A 17,302-nucleotide genomic window follows, 5' to 3' on the forward strand; every position below is an offset into this window, starting at 1 on the left:
CATCTGCCAGGAAGGGAAGGAGGCTTAACGCCGTCGCCCTCGGCGAGGGAGGCAATCCACTACCGGCTCAGCTGTTCACTTTCACCCAGCGGCGGTGCGGGAGGGCCTCCGATCCCTTCTTCTTCGCCGCTGTACATAGTGTGGGTCGAACGGCCTCCGGTCGCCCATCGAACCACACCCCAAGAACCTTAAGGTACAATTTACTCATTCCACATGCATTGCTCTAGATGCATGTGGGCTTTTTCCGCTTCTGCACTCGAATCTAGGTGTTGGATCAAACAGGAAAGTAGTGGGGAAAGTTGTATACTATGAATCTAGCACGTGGTTCAAAGAGGAAAGGAATGGGGGAAAGTAGTGGGAAAAGTTGTAAGCATGAATCTAGGACGTGGTTCAAAAAGGAAAGGAAGGGGGAAAGTAGTGGGGAAAGTTGTATCGCATGAATCTAAGACGTGGTTCAAAGAGGACATGAATGGGGGAAAGTAGTGGGGAAAGTTGTATGGCATAACTCTAGGACGTGGTTCAGAGAGGAAAGGAAGTGGAGAAAGTACTAGTACAGACTGGCTATCCAGCACCTACATTGGTCGAAAAGGGAAAACAATGACAAACGCAGTACGCACATCTGTAACAAACTGATCTTTTGTTTTGAGGGACAAGGCTGTAGAGTTTGATCAGGACTAGATTTGCTGCGCTCACATATGGAAAGGTGTCTAAAGATAACAAAACTGGGACGAACACAAATATGCTCCTTGGTTGTTCGTTCTTTGTTGCAACAGACTGCGCATCACCCCAGTACATCGGTAGATGCACATGGTGCTGCTGCGTCCACTGTCCCGTGCACCTCTTTAGCTGTTGTTAATCTAAGGCCCTGTTTGGTTAAAAACTCCCTAGTCCCTACCTACTTGGTTCTACGGACTAAACATGGACTATAGGTTATTAAATGACATGCTAAAAGACCATGTTACCCCTAGTAGTGAACTAATAGTGACAAGGTGCGATGCATGGCAGGGGCAACTATTGGAAAAAGTCCCAAAAATACTCTCCCTCGGGGTCTTCTTTCTTTAGTCCCAAATGCCCACTTATAGTCCCTAAAAGTCCCTCATGTTTCGTTTAGATGGGACCGACACGGAGTTTGTTTAGTCCCTCCACCTAAATGTCCCTGTAAACAAACACCCTCTAATAATGCCGCTGGAAAATTGATGCAATGCCACAGTTAAAAGCAAATTACATGTTTAACAAATTTTATTTTTAATATAATCTCTCTGTTAATATAAATCAATGCCACCGTTTGAGAAATGCTACTGTCTTGCTTTCTTTCCCATTTAGATAAGGTAGATGCTTCTTTTTGTTGGCTTCTGTGTCATCCACCCTTATTGACCACTAGTTGTTTCCTTTGCACCTCTATGTAAACAGGGTTATCTACTTCACCTCGTCGCCATTGTGACCTTTTGTTGCACTGCTCAAAACACTTTTGTCTTAAGAGTGTTTTGTGTAGTTCAACTAAAATGTCACGCCGACAACATTGCTTGATTGCTTGATCTTAGTGGAACTGCACAAGAGGAGATCTTACTTCCTATCTGTGTTGGCAAATTTGGTTTAGATCTTCTTATTGTGAGTTGTTTGAATTCCGCGTCATGAGAGGTCAGTACTAGCCTTCTTTCACATGATTCTGAAGTGTGCTTTCATATGTTGTGCTACTTGTACGGTAATGTTGCTTGATTTTAGTGAACTGCACAAATGGAGACAAGACTTCCAATCTGTATGTGCATCGTAATATCCCATTGAGGTAACATAAGGGTATTTCACAACTGTTGGCCTGTATTTTGCCACTTTCATCAGAAAATTAATGTCATTGTTTAGCGCTATACTTGTGCAACCTAATTGACATGCCAAATCTTACATTGAAGGCGAAGCTTGTCTGTTATTGAACCAAGTGATGAAGGGGAAGAACAAGCGGAAGAAAAACAAAAATCAACCCCTAGTGCTGTGATGAAGAACTGGAACTGTGATGACACAAGTAATGATATAGTTTTGCATCTTAATTTATTGCTACGGTTGGAACGAGCAATTGTTTTGCCACTGATTTGAAGCCACTCTTAATGTAATACATAATTATCTCTACTTGTGCAAACAGGGAACTTCTTTGAACATACCATTTATTTTAGTGGAACTGCACAAGAAGATGTTGGAAACATTAATCTAATCAAGGAGTATATAGTAAGCATGGCCACCACAGTAGATAGCAACAGATGGTTCCGGAGATGTGCTTCATCTGTATGCTCTACACAATAAGCCTCCTGACAAAGGTTGGTACTCGCCCACTGATTTCATCCATATGATTGAACTTTGTCATCTCTATTGGTGTTGTGCTACTCTTTAGATACTGTCATCAAAAAGTGGAATTGTCCTTGAGAAGTGATTCATCTGTGCTATTTTAAATATTTCCTTTCCTTTTTTTCAAGCAAACAGGGATGCTAGCATTTAGTTATCATCTTGTCTTTGCACAACAGGATAATCCTCCTCTGAAGAAGAATATGGAGTCCCTGAAGTGACTAGTTCCGATTGTGCCAGGATGAAGAAGCCCTATCTATCTTCTCATCAGAAGGAGCAGTTGAAGGATGCTTACATTACCCCCCACAGGACCAAACTAACTTCAGCTCAGAAGGACTGACAAATTCCATTTTCTTGCTGTGATGCGCGAGTACAATGTTGTTCTAGGATTCTTTCCGGTGAGTTCCATTTTTGTAAAAGTGTGCTCTACATGGACCATGTAGGTGCTGTTTAAAATGTCAATTCATAGTACATTTTGCTTTATACTAATCACATTTTTTGTATTTGTGCAAACATGGGTGCTCAGCTTGATTTCAATGGGAAGTACACAAAATGTTCATGAATACATCGAATCATTCATTTCGACCACAAGAAAGGAGGTGCCGATAAGTTCAAGGCGTTGCAACATATAAGGGCGAAATCATACAAGCTACGTGCGAATTTGGTTGATTTTGGTGGAACTGCACAAAAAGAACAGCTGGTTTATTTAGCACGAGGTGCCATGTCAATGTCCGAACTGATGGCAAACCCTGCCCATTCCACAATCGTAGGCATTTGATATTTTGGAATGGGAAAACCTTGTCAAATTTCGCTCATTGATTTTAGCAAGAAGACATGCGTTTGATATTTTCGAATGGGACGCCCTTTGCTGTCAGTAGCGTCGATCCATTTTGTTCTTTATTCTTTAGTTGTGAAGTAAATATTTGCTCTGACATGTGAATCGCTGAGATGCAGAATCATCGATTGTTTTGAATGTTCTCTATGACATGTGAATCACTGTGATTGCAATGTACAAGAATGCTAAAAAGCTGCTCAAACTCTTTGTACTCCTTCTGTTCCTTTTTACTTTGCACATTATGAAAGTGCATACTTTTTTCTATAAGATTGGTCAAAGTAGAGATACTTAGACTGCAGACAAAACTTGGATGCAGACTAGAAAGGACCGGAGGGAGTACATGTGAAACTGCTGCAAACGAGGGGATCACCCTGGGAATAATGCTAGTACGTATTGTTTTGCATGTTCATCCAATGCCGGTGATACAAGAATTCAAACTAATCGAAATAAATTCATTCATACATGATCGGATTTCATATAAACATGCCGGATTTCATTACATTTCATACATTCTTCAACTAAAAAGGGGTGTGCTGGAGGTATAATTAATTAAACGAAGCTACCCACCTGTGTCCGGCTGAGCCGAACAGAAGCTTCAGTGACTTAACTGCAGGTGCAGTTGTGTAATTGACATGTGGCCCAGATGCCTGTTGGCCCCACGTGTCAGTCAGCCAACTGCAGTAGAAGCAGCGTCCTTCTCCAACATAGCTTTCCGACTCCACGTCGCCGCCAAGAAGCTAACCGGCTGTCAGTGGTCAACTCACCTAGCTTGTCATAACGATTAGGGTAACTAGGAGCCCAATGATCAGGATACCCACATGAAAAACACCTTTCTTCTTGTCATTCTTCTTCTTGAAGTTCGTTTGTTGCAGAGCCTTGTTCTTCCCATCAAACTTTGCTTTACCATCAAACTTGCCCTTGTTCTTGAACTTGTGGGGCTGGAAGTTCTTCTTCTGTAGCAGATTGGCACTAGATCCTCCCTCAATTCCTCGAGCACGTGTATCCTTTTCTCTCGCCTTTTCTTCCAGATCAAGAGTGCCAATGAGATCCACGAAGGAGGAAGCTTAGTGATGATACCTCCGGCAACAAACTTGTCCGGTAGCATACAACTGAAGTGCTCATGTTCTCTAGCAAATGAGTGTATCTCATGAGCATGCTCAACCACGGAGCGCTCTTCAATCATCCTGTAATCATAGAATTGCTCCATGATGTACAGCTCAGTGCCAGCAACTGGAGGGTAGCAGCGGTGGCCTTACTTGGACCCGAGCGGCGGTGACCTACCGTGTTCTACTCTTCCTCGTTTTCCGTGTGGCACGGCCTCGTTGGCAGCAGGGCGGTGCCTCAGCGGAGCCGGTGATGTCCTCTGTCTTGTTGCCGGTGGGCGGCGCCACGGCGGAGTGGGGGAAAATCCTCCCCCTCATTGTCGGCAGGGTGGGGCCTCGGCGGAGCCAGCGGTGTCCTCTGCCTTGTTGTCGGCGCTGCGGGGCCTCGGTGGAGCAGGGCCTCATCGACGCCATCGGAGCGTGGACTCGTCAGAGCCAGCATTGTCCTCTGCCTCGTCCTCGGTCTCGCCAAACAGCGCCTCGGGCGCTTCATCACCCTCTTTGTAGGCGGCCACAGCCTCCGCCACCCGCATGCGGTACCTCCAGCGCTCGAGGCAGCCATCGCGGGCAGAGCGGTACGAGTCGAGCAGCGCCTCCTGCTCCGCCCACTCCGCGGCGATCTGCTCCTCCGCCTGCAGGTGCTCCTGGGGGAGATGGTGGTTGTAGGCGGCATCGGCATGCGCCTCCCGGGACTGCTCCTCACGCTTCTGCCTCACCGTGTCTATATATTGGGCACGGGCCTCGCCGATGGTCATGGTGCAATGCACCGGCGAGGATGGCGGGGAGGAGGGGGTTGGCGCCGAATCGTCGACTACCATGTTCTCCATTGCGACGTCGTTGTCCTCTGGCTGCCTGCCGGCCAACCAGTCGGCAGCAATCACTACAAAATAAATACACTTCAATAACCAATAGCAGGGAAAAAATGAGAGTCCCACCTCTCCTCCCTCCGGCGCCCTAGGCTCCCCGGCGATCTTCCTCCTCAGCCAGTAAATTTGGTTTTCTCTCCACCCATCTTCTCCGGCGCTCTCTGATCTACCACCCTATACCCATCTCACATGGGTTCTCATGGTGGATCCACCTTGGATCTGGATTTCTCCAAAGGAGTGACTTTTGCGGATGAGGTTTTTAGATCTTGTGGGAAAACCATTCATCCCTCGGATGACACGAACCATTTTATTATGGTTGTGTCTTTCAGCAGACATAGATTCCGTCTTGATGAGGATTCGGTGGCGGCGGCATTGGAATGTGCAACTGGAGGATCTGCAATCGATCTATCTGTGCAACTCATTGCGGACAAGGTATTCTCATTTATGGTATCTTGCAAACGTGTTGGCATGTTTATTCTCCATTTGCGCTCTTTCGCGTGTCCGCAATTCAAATGTTATTTTCATCTATGGGGAAATGGCGGCCCTAATTGGAAACGTGAATTTACTATTTGGAAGAAAGAGTGTGATGCGGAATGGATTATCATCAGGCCCTCTAAGAGGCGTGCTTCTATTGGTTTGCTTGCTATGCATAAGCCTCCTTCCAAATCTGCCTTACGTTCGGGTTCTAGGCCTTCGAGGAACATTTCTTTCGCTACTTTCCAACAGTACGATGCCTGCAGGGGATACTCTTATCCTGCTTCGCCAGGCCTTGTTGATCTGGTTTCAGATGCTGGATATGCATTGCTGCCTCGTGAGAGAGACATCGTGGCTCCACCGCCGGTGACTGAACTCCGATGGACGGTGGCAGAGCCACCCATTATTTTCGGAACAGTCAACGTCCAAGCTATTTCCTCGGCTAGGATTTCTAATCCAGCCATTTCGGACGTGAATCTGCATGTGCATGGGAAGGAACGGGCTGGTCCGGCTGCGGCCCAGGTGACCACTTCAGCCCAGATTAATACCCAGCCCCAGGAAGTTTCCCCGGTCCAGTTTGATTTGGTCCAAGCTGCAGCTGGATCTCAATCTACCCCTCCACCTGTTATTGGAAATGAGGAGTCTATTACCCCGAGGGCATCGGAATCACCTATTGATTATGACAGATTTAATGATTTGGTGGATGACATGGTTTTCAAAGTCTGGAAATGTCAAAATTGTTTGTCCATGAGGCATTTATCCAGCGCGTGCAACAGCAAGGTTAGGTGCCGTAGATGTTTTCGGTTGGGACACCGGGCAAAGGGCTGTTCCGATTCTAGTCTATCTCCCTCTTACAAGTGGTTCCCACGGAGCAAATCCACCGTATCTAACCGGTCTACTAGTTTATCGAAGCGGGACTCCTCGATTTCTTCCATTGCTAGCCCGGAGGGGTCTATGCCCAGTCCAATCAAGCCTGCCACCCCGTCCATCCCACCATTGCCAGTTGAGCCACCGCCCACAACGCCTCTGCCGCCCACCTCACCACCGCCTTCAGTCGTCTCGACTCCGGCTTTGGATCATCCCTCCCCAGCTCCGGCAATTGCCAACTTCCCGCTGGACCCGATGGATTTCCTCCCGCATGGCTTCGACATTATTGATGGAGGGGAGCTACGCCTGCCTCGCACCTTCTTTGCGCCGGCGGTGGCTCCGGATAGACAGCATGAGGAGTATGCCATCGCCATTGTCGAGCCGGCTCCGCTACCTGAAGAAGTTGCCATCTTCCGGAACATGGTCAGTGATTTTGTTGTCAATAATCTGCAGAGAGCTGTGTTGGATGCCCAGCCATGGATCCAAGGGGTTGGTTTGTTTAGATTGCGTAGTGCTCTGGCCCGCCAAGCATTAGTTGATCATCCTCCTTTCAACTTGGGCAACGATAGATTTGTCAGGTTTATTCCGCATAATGAAGGTATCAACTACAGAGCTGCACAGGGTTTTAGAAGGGGATGGGTTATGCTACTAGGCGTTCCTTTGGACTATAGGCGCTCTCAATATCTTGCAGATGTTATTAGTAGTTTTGGCCGTTTTCATCATTGGCACCAGGATGATCCGATGATGGTCCGATCATTGGTCTATGTGTCTTTTCCTGCGCCGACTATGGTTCCGAGATCAGTCACATACAGAGAATTTGCAGACTTTGGAGGGGTTCGGATCTCTTGGTCTGCACCAGTTTATATTCTATCTATGGACTTTGCTGATATCCTACCTGTTGATGAGGACCCAATGCCCTTTAATGGAAATCCCCACCCTCTCCCTGGCAACATGCAGTTCAACAACCATAACTGGGTCTTGCCTGAGTTCCCAGAACTGGGCTGGAACGATGTGCCTGCACCTGACAATGGGCAGCCACAGAATGAGCCCCCACAGTTTCAGGAAGTTCTGCAGCAGGATAATGTTGAGGAAGTTCAGTCTCAGGAATCCATCGTGCTCCAGCTGTCTGAGGATTCAGTTAACAATGCGAATGATGCTGCTGAAATGGTTGTTCTCCAACACCCAATGGGACTGCAGCAGCCTCCTCTGATGATCGGACAAGTTCTAACTACTTTTGGGCCTGTTATGCCCCCTGTAATGCAGTGGAAACGTACTTTTGAGAAGGTACTGCCGCTTATGGGGATCTCTGACATCCCAAAGTTTGGCTTCCGATCTGATCTTGGTGCTTTTCTGAACAAGCAGTCCTGGGCGACTCTTTTCAACAGTCCATCCCCAAAATTACAGCTTCTGCCTGCACCTGTTTCTGTGACTCAGTCTATGGAAGTGACACCTGTTAAACGGCCGGTAGCCCGAGCTCTTTGTTTTGATGATATTGATGAACCTGTTGCTGAAGCATTTGAGTTTACGACTGTTTCTAAAGCTACTCTAAAGCTTGGGAGAAAGCCAAAGGCCTCTCGAGTTATGGTGGATTCTGAGGTCAGGCGCAGTGCTCGTCTTAGTGCGATGCGTGATGGATATCGTCAGGTAACTTCTGGCACATCTCCTAGGAGGCCGCATACGCTGAAGAAGCGCAAATCTATGCCTTCCCAGCCTGACGAAGACTCTACAGTGCCTCCTCTGATGGCCATAGTCGATCTACAGCGAATTGGTACTCGTCTTCGTATCGCGCCGGAGAAGATCACGACGGATAAGCTTGCAGCTAATCCTACCCGCTCCAACAAAAGTGCAAGTTCAGATGATTAGTTGCTTCATCCAGGGTTTAGGTCCATGGCGTACCATAATCGCCATTTATCTGTTCTTATCTGTTTGGAACATTGCTGTTTTCGTCTGTTTAGTGGGTTGTAGGCCATTGCGTGGCTTACTTTTAATTGTGTGCTCTTTTGGTTTGTAATGAATCAAACTTTGTTTAGAGAGTGGAAAGTACTTTGTTGGAATGATAGGGGTTTGAATTCTGAAGCGCGTCAGCTCGCTGTTAGGCAAAAGATCAATGAAAGTGGGTGCTCTGTTGTTTGCCTCCAAGAAACCAAATGCATGCATATTGATCAACGCTTCATTAGGAAATTCTGTCCTCGGCGTTTTGATAACTTTGTTTATGTGCCATCGGTTGGGGCATCAGCTGGTATGGTGGTCATATGGAATTCATCCTTCTTCACAGGCAATTTAATTGAGGCTAAGTCATTTGGTATTATTATAAAGTTTCAATCTAAGCCTACATCAGAGACTTGGTCTCTTGTCTCAATTTACGGTCCGTGTCAAGGACCGGCGCGCGATGATTTTGTACAGTGGTTATATAATCTGGATATTCATTTTGAGGATAATTGGCTGCTTTTAGGCGATTTTAACTTTATGCGGTCATTTGAGAACCGAAATCAGCCAGGTGGTGATGTGAATGATATCTTTTTGTTTAATGAAATAATTGGTCATTTGGGTCTTGTTGAGCTGCCAATAAAGGGTCGTCAGTACACATGGTCTAATATGCAAACCACACCTCTGCTAGAACAAATTGATTGGTTATTTACATCTGTGGCCTGGACACATGATCACCCCAACACAATGGTCCTATCGCTTGCGCGCACTGCCTCTGATCATGTTCCGTGTGTGGTTTCCATTGCCACTTGTATTCCTAAGGCAAAAGTTTTTCGCTTTGAAAACTATTGGGTTGATCTGCCTGGTTTTATGGATTGCGTATCTGAGGTTTGGAACAGACCTGTGGATAGATCTTCATCTGCATTAATCATTTCTACTAAATTCAAAACCCTTCGTTGTGCTCTTAAGAAATGGCATCTCAACCTATCCACAGTCAAGGCTCTCATTTCGGATTGCAACAAAGTAATCATGTTTTTCGATAATATTGAGGAATTTAGGCACTTGAGTTGGCTGGAGTTCAATTTTCGCAAGATTGTCAAATTACATCTTGAAGATATTTTGCACTGGCAGTTCATTTATTGGAAGCAACGTTGCACGATCAGAAATATCAAAGTTGGTGAGGAAAATTCAAAATTCTTCCATGCTATGGCAACGGAAAGGTATCGGAGAAACACCATCTCCTCGATCAAATCTGTGGATGGGGAGGTGATTTCTGACCATCATCAGTTAGCACGGATGTTTTGGTCTGACTTCAATAGTAGAATGGGCCAGGCAAAAGGTATTCAAATGGGTTTTGACCTTGACACATTACTTACGCGGATTGATGGCCTGGAGAATTTGTCCTTGCCTTTCACGGACTCCGAGGTGGATACGGTGATTAAGAACATGCCTTCTGACCGCGCTCCGGGCCCTGATGGGTTTACTGGTCTTTTTCTCAAGAAATGCTGGAATATTCTAAAGCAAGATTTTATGAAGTTGGTCAAGGAATTTTATGAGGGAAAGTGTGACCTGGAGTGTCTAAATACATCTCTCATTACCCTTATTCCCAAGGAGTTGAGCCCGGAGTATATTGGTGATTTTAGGCCCATTTCGTTGACAAATACTTGCCTCAAGTTTTTAACTAAACTTTTGGCAAATCGTTTACAAAGTGTGGTCTTAAAATGTATTCATCGCAATCAATATGGGTTTCTTCGCTGTAGATCCATTCAAGATTGTCTCGCATGGTGTTTTGAATATATCCATTAGTGCAAGGCATCCAAAAGGCCTATAATCCTACTCAAGTTGGATTTCACGAAGGCGTTTGATACCATCGAGCACGAGCTGATTCTCAGGATCCTGAAATGTAAGGGTTTTGAAGATCGCTGGACAGGTTAGATTGAGAGCATCTTGTCCTCTGGATCCTCTTCGGTTCTTTTAAATGGTGTGCCTGGTAGTCATTTTGTCTGTCGTTCGGGTGTGCGTCAAGGAGACCCATTATCCCCTTTGTTATTTGTGATTGCTGTGGATTTATTGCAGTCTGTGGTTAATGAGATGTGTGCAAGAAACATTCTCACACTGCCCATACCAACCTCTTCACGGGACTATCCGATTGTGCAATACGCTGATGACACTTTAATTGTCCTTCCTGCCGTGGACAGCCAGCTCATTGCTTTCAAGGATATGCTTGAGACCTTTGCTAAGTCTACGGGTTTGCGGGTTAATTTTAGTAAATCTTAATTAATCCCAATGAATATGTCAGATGAGGAGGGTAAACGTGTGGCTGCTTTGCTTGGGTGTGATGTTGGCTCCATGCCATTTACTTACTTGGGATTGCCAATGGGTACTAGTAGACCCACAATTTATGACCTGCTCCCCATAGTGGACCGCATAGAGCGAAGATTGTCTGCCTCTTCTTGTCTGTTGAACCAGGGCAGCCAGCTACAACTCTTGAAATCTGTTCTTTCATCGATGCCAATATATTTCTTGTGCACTCTCTCATTACCTCAAGGAATTTTGAAGCAGATTGAACGCATAATGCGGCAATGTTTGTGGCGAGGCAACTCTGATACACCAAGACAATCATTGGCAGCTTGGGAGTTAGTATGTCGGCCCAAGAGCCATGGAGGACCTGGGGTTCTGGACCTGGGCATACAGAATGATGCCTTGTTGATCAAGCATCTCTTCAAATTTTTTAACAAGTTGGATGTACCTTGGGTTTCTCTTATCTGGGACACATATTATGCTGCTGCACCGCCCCAAGTAACTCGAAGTTGTGGTTCGTTTTGGTGGCGTGACGTGATGAAACTGTTTGATAAATTTTGTAAATTGGCTGTCCCTCACGTGCGCTCCGGAGACTCGGTGGTTTTTTGGCTGGATCGGTGGCAACTTAATAACGAGGTGGTTATCATGCAACAACGTTTCCCGAGGCTTCATTCTTTTGTGATTGATGACACTCTTACCATTAAGGAGGTGATGGAGTTGCCAGAACCGACCGACAATTTTCACCTGCCTCTATCAGTTGAAGCTTTTGAGGAATTCAACCAGCTCCAGGCTTTAATGCCTCTGATCAATTTGCATGAGGGAGTTAATGATGTCTGGAAATGGCCTTCAAGGACTGGGGATTATCGATCCAGGATTTACTATCAGTTTTGTTTTTCTGAAGTTGTGGTTGACCCCATATTTGGGTGGATCTGGAAATGTTCTTGCACCCTCAAACTCAAGGTGTTTGGCTGGCTCCTTTTGATGGATTGTCTAAACACTAGGAATATGATGCAGCGACGACATTGGATTATTCAGGATGGTACATGTGCTATGTGCTCCTCAGGTTTGCATGAAGATAGAGCTCATCTCTTCTTTGCTTGCAACTTTAGTCAACGGGTCTGGAATTATTTGGGCATCTCATGGAGTGTTCACCCTAACCAGAATACTTTTGAAATGGCTTGCGCAGCCAGGAAGGAATTTGGTCAGCCTTTTTTCACTAAGGTTGTCTTTACGGCTACTTGGAATATTTGGACCCAAAGAAATGGAAGGATCTTCAGAAATGAGTTGCGCACTTTCAGATCTTGGAGGAGGAATTTTATTCATGATATTTCTCTTTTAGCTCATAGAATCAAGTGTAAATATAGAGATAGACTAACCTCTTGGATAGCTTCCCTTCCCTAATCCCTCTCTGTGAGTAGCCTTTCTTTATCCTTTGTAATTTTGTACAGCGTACCTATTATTTTTAATAAAGGGCTGTGAGGCTGTTGCCTTGCAGTATATAGTCAAAAAAATACACTTCCATGATGATACGTGTTTGTCACAGTAGGTCGCTTTTTTTGTCATGCATGTACATCCATGACAAATTTATGACAGAATCAAGATAGTCATACCTGTGTTGTCGTAGAAGTGTTCCATGACATTACCAAAATAATCATCACGAAAGTGTCCACTTCCATGATGATAAATCGCGCGTCACAGAAGTGCTTTCGTCAAGGGTGACCGACACGTGGCATCCACCGTAACAGAACGCCGTTAAGCTATCGGGTCGGATTTTGGATCCGATAACCCGTTAACAGCCCCGACCAATGGGGATTTTCCACGTGTAAAATCATCATTGGCTAGAGGAAACATGTGTCAGCTCATCGTTGGGACAGATGTCATCCACTCATTGGACAGGAGGCGTCTATGATTGGTCGACACGTGGCACGGTCCAACAGTGGCCCATTCCGGTGAAAAAGGTCGGCCCAGTAAAAATTAGCAGGCCGGCCCATATAAGGACTACTTGTGTCAGGTCCATTTAAGCCCACGGCCCATACGAGATGTGCCAATTCGGCCCATTAAACATTTGACACCATCGCAGCCCATCGTCAGTTCGAGCCCGTTAACAGCCCGCTATATACTTGGGCTCAATATCGGCCCGATGAGATTTCGGCCTGTTAACGGCCCATTTAATGGATGGGCCAATTTTCAGGATGTACATCTTTCGGCCTTTTAGCGACCCATTTAAATGTTGGGCTAATTTCCGGCCCGGTGTGTCTTTCATCCTGTTGACGGCCCATAAATCTGATGGGCCATTTGTAGTCGGACCTGAGTTTCGGCCTTTTAGCGGCCCATTTAAGTGTTGGACCAATTTCTGGCCCGGTGTCACTTTCAGCCTGTTGACGGCCCATAAATCAGTTGGGCCAATTGTAGTCGGACCTAAGTTTTGGCCTTTTAGCGACCCATTTAAGTGTTGGGCCAATTCCCGGCACTGTCTGCCTTTCAGCCTGTTAACGGACCATAAATGAGTTGGGCCATTTGTAGTCGGACCTTAGTTTTGGCCTCTTAACGGCCCATGCCCTTCATGGTCCAATACCAGCCCGGTTTCTCTTTCAGCCTGCTAAAGGCCCACAACACAGTTGGGCCATTTACAATACGACCTAACTTTCGGTCTCTTAGCGGCCCATGCTCTTCATGGTCCAATACAAGCCCACTGTCTCTTTCAGCCTGCTAAAGGCCTACAGTATAGTTGGGCCATATGTAGCCCAAACTTAGTAACGGCCCGTGAAATAAATTGGGGCCACCTGTTGCCCGCTTTGATGTCGGCCTGTTAACGACCCGGGAGGTAAGAGGGCCGACCATTAACTTTCGGCCTAGTAACGGCTCATTAACTTAATGGGCCCACTAAAGTTCGTTCATGTCTTTAGGCCAAATTAGATAATTTGAGCCCATTACGACGAGCAAAGGTACGGCATACAGGGAATAATGTTGCACATCCAGAATATATTACAGGAAATTACATCCACTGGGCAATCAAAGATTGATGCCAGTGCAAATAAATGAGCAGAACCTAACCATCTACAACGTCACAATCTACAACCTCAGCACAGATGACGCCCATAAGCATGTGGGAAAGTTCTTGCTGCTTTGCCACACTGTCTCTGAAAACATTGATCAGTTGTTGTGTTCCACGACTCTGCACCTCTGATTCATCCACCATTTCCATCATTGTTTCAGCCATTAATTGGTTCACAAACATACATTTATTCCGTTGCATTCGAGATAGAGGATACTGAACAGATTCAGATGGCGATTTTGGAAGGCTTGTATTATTGATAGTGCAGAGTGTCTTGACAACTGCATCATAACATAAATTAGGATGGGAACCAAACAGATTAATCATGAGTTATTGCCATATTACCTGGCCTAGATTTATAGGAAAGAAACAATGGGGTTGCCTTGCTGTTTTCAGAGTTTGTCTTCTTATCTTCAACAGCCTGCACAAAATTAACACACTAGCATTGCTATCATTGGCCAAGTCAGATAATAGGAAAGCGACATTGACACAACGAACGTTTGGGCAACTAGCCTACACCAAATTAACACAATATGGCACAGCTATCATCAGCCAGGTAAGGTAATACGAAAGCAATATTGACACAATGAATGAATGGGCAACTAGAGAAGCACTACAATTCAGTAATGTGCGTGATATGAGATAGCACATTCATGCAGCTCAGTATGCAAAACTACCAGGCAGTTTTCCTTACAAAAATCAACATTGGCGCCTTTAACATTTTGCTACAACTAATTTTAGATCAGACAAAGGTTAGATTCACGCCGATTAACAAAATACATGTTGATGTAAAAATATAGTGACATACAATAGGTACTTACATCAGCACTAGAGCATAGAGAATTCCCGCAAGATATTTTCCTCGAATACGATCCCAATGGAGGAAGTCTTGTATCGTTTAACCTTATTTTCTAAAAGAGAGACGGGTAACATGTAGAAAATATGATCAGAATGCTATAAAATTTCATGATGCGAGGATACGCACACGCTTCTTAGAATGGAGTTGACATTATTTTGTTGTACTGGAGCGGACTAGTTCTTTGGCCACTGGAATCTACTTATTATCAGTGGGAGTTGGGTTTCTCTGTGCTGGAGCAGTATCTATGAAAAATGGAGTTGGTTTATTATCTCCTAGCATTTGGATCTTTTGCAAAGACCTGGTTTGTAACCCTTCAGATTCTAACATAGCCGTCTTCCCCTTGCATGCCTTATATAGAAGAATGGTGATTCAGTTATAAAACATGCTACAGCAGAGATGGAATAGGTACTGAAGAATAGAAAGGCATGACATATTGACATGTATTCACTCCATCCGGAAATAAATGGATGGGTCTAGGCGTATTTCAGTTCTAGATACATCCAGTTTTATCCATTTTTGCCACATTTAATCCAGACGGAGGGAGTATGATGTAAGAGCTAGGGATACAACAGGACAACACAGCAAAAAAACACTGAAAAACCCACTGTAGAACCAAAGTATTCAAACCCACTGATATGAGATAGTACACTCATGCAGCTCAGGATGCCAAACTACGAGGCAGTTTTCCTTGCAAAAATCAACATTGTGGCCTTTGATCATACATTTTGCTACAACTAAATTTAGATCAGATAAAGGTTGGATTCACACCGATTAACAAAATACATGCTGATGTAAAAATATAGTGATATACAACAGGTACTTACATCTACATTGGAGCACAGAGAATTCCTACAAGAATCTTTCCTCATAAACAATACCATTGCAGAAAATCTTCTATCTGTTAAGCTTATTTTCTAAAAGAGAGATGGGTAAGAAACATGTAGAAATATGATCAGCATGCTATAAAATTTCATGATGCAAGGATACGCACACGCTTCTTAGAATTGAGTTGACATATTTTTGCTGGACTGGAGCGGACTAGTTCTTTGGCCACTTGAATCTGCTTATTATCAGTAGGAGTTGGGTTTCTCTGTGCTGGAGCAGTATCTATAAAAACTGGAGTTGGTTTATTATCTCCTGGCATTTGGATCTTTTGCAAAGGCCTTGTTTGTAACCCTTCAGATTCTAACATAGTCGTCTTCCCCTTGCATGCCTTGTATAGAAGAATGGTGCTTTATTTATAAAACATGCGGCAGCAGAGAGATGGAATAGGTAATGAAGAATAGAAAGGCATGACATATTGACATGTATTCCCTCCATCCGGAAAAAAATGGATGGGTCTAGGCGTATTTCAGTTCTAGATACATCCTTTTTTATCCATTTCGGCAACATGTAATCCGGACAGAGGGAGTATGGTGTAAGAGCTAGGGATACAACAGGACAACACAAAAAAAACACTAGTTGAATGTAAAACTGTATGCTAGCGGAATACGTACAGAAATAACTAAGGCAACATATACGTGTATGATTGGGAAAATAAGATGGCATTGCAACAGAGCACTAGAACAGCAATTCAATGTAAAAAACATGGTATGGTAGACAGATGAAGTACATACTGATGAATAACAATGCATAAGATATTCAGAAGCATGATGTCCAAATTAAGCAGATGGCATTGTGATAGAGTAGAATGACAGTACTTGAATTTCAAAACATGTTATCATGAATGGAATAGGTACTGAAAAATAGGAAGGCATGACATATTTACATGCATGATCAACATGCTAAGCACATGGCATTGCAACAGAGTAGATACACTCCAGGACATTATATGCATGTTGTACCCATATCACAGGCCAAGTTAGAGCAAGGACCTTGTGGGGTGAAGAGGATTCATCATCTTTCTACAAGTCTTCTGAAGAACTACCTTTACATGTTCCATCATATTGGGTATCATTGACATCAAGTTTATTGGCCTTTACATTGCTCCGTGAGGTTCTTGTGGATATATCAGTGTGTGCAATTATATCTGACATGCATGGAAGACAACTAGTAGTTAGATTTATGTAATGAGTGCTTGTAGGAGACGACATAAATAGTAGGACTGGGGTTAACTAGCAGCAACAGGTCTCATAAACTAAAGGGAGAACACAGATGAAAGCTACGGAATATGTATCGTTTGTACTCGAGATTAACTAGATGGCACAGAAAAGTATTAAAGAAAAACATAGGAAATACTAGAAGTGGTATAATACTATAATCACGAGCCTGTGGGATAGCATAGGCTGATGGATGATAACTATGGAACAATGTTACCTAAAGAACAAGTATCTTAGCTCAACTATGGAACAGCGTTACCTCCTGAACAAGACCTGTAAGAGATCAGCATGAATATACAGTGAAATGTGATGATCTATTTTCCATGCTTTGATGAATAACAAAGCCATAAATGTTGCACACAAGATGAGGGTACAACCTATCTGGCTGCCATCCATAGGAGTGAGAATCATGTGCTGACTTGTCGATGGCCCCGCAGTTGTTGTGGCTGTGCATGTCGGGCACGCGCATTCGATGCAGGCAACTGTTGAGTGGGGACTATAGCTCTCTTCTGGTGTATGCTTCCCTTGTTCGAGCAGCTGCGGTGAGTCGGAAGACGGTGTGTCTTAAGATGCAGATAACGCATAATGT

The sequence above is a fragment of the Triticum urartu genome, chromosome 2A, assembly GCF_056163025.1.
Source record: "Triticum urartu cultivar PI428250 chromosome 2A, HENAU_Tu73, whole genome shotgun sequence".
Lineage (NCBI taxonomy): Eukaryota > Viridiplantae > Streptophyta > Magnoliopsida > Poales > Poaceae > Triticum > Triticum urartu.